At 42.6% G+C, this 502-nt stretch overlaps 1 non-coding gene across 1 annotated transcript; it reads right to left on the bottom strand.

The window, feature by feature from the left end:
* TRNAQ-CUG (transfer RNA glutamine (anticodon CUG)) lies at positions 1-72 on the bottom strand. The gene has a single exon. It is a non-coding gene; the product is annotated as a tRNA-Gln (tRNA).
* Between the last annotated feature and the right edge of the window lie 430 nt (positions 73-502).

Here is a 502-nt window from a genome sequence, read left to right as displayed (position 1 = left end):
AGGTCCCACCGAGACTTGAACTCGGATCGCTGGATTCAGAGTCCAGAGTGCTAACCATTACACCATGGAACCCTGCTTATGGAAGCACCGCCCATAATGGATTATGATAGGCAATGGTGACTCTGCTGAAAGCATTTAGCCTAGCTTCGCAATCAAAATTCTTACTCTACGCCTCCCTGCTCACGTATTTCGAACAAATCCCTGGACGATTTTATTTTTTTCCAAGTACTCTAACCCATATAGTCTCCTCCACCCACCTCCACCCCCGCCCCGCCAAATTCTTCCTTAGGAATAACTGAATGAGCGCTTCTTATATATGCCAGCACTGGACCAAACGTTTTATATTCGGTTTATGGATTAATGCTTAAAACCTGGCGAAATGGGTAATTTTAGTTCCCAAGTGGATGGGAAAATTGAGACTTAGAAATCTCATATCTTTTATGTGCAACTCTGCTCAATTTCAGCTCCATGAAATTTTCTCCACATAGATTATTTAGTTCAA

Source organism: Loxodonta africana, chromosome 1 (assembly GCF_030014295.1).
Source record: "Loxodonta africana isolate mLoxAfr1 chromosome 1, mLoxAfr1.hap2, whole genome shotgun sequence".
NCBI lineage: Eukaryota > Metazoa > Chordata > Mammalia > Proboscidea > Elephantidae > Loxodonta > Loxodonta africana.
The sequence above is the reverse complement of the archived record's forward strand: the minus strand, read 5'-3'. Positions and strand labels throughout refer to the sequence as shown.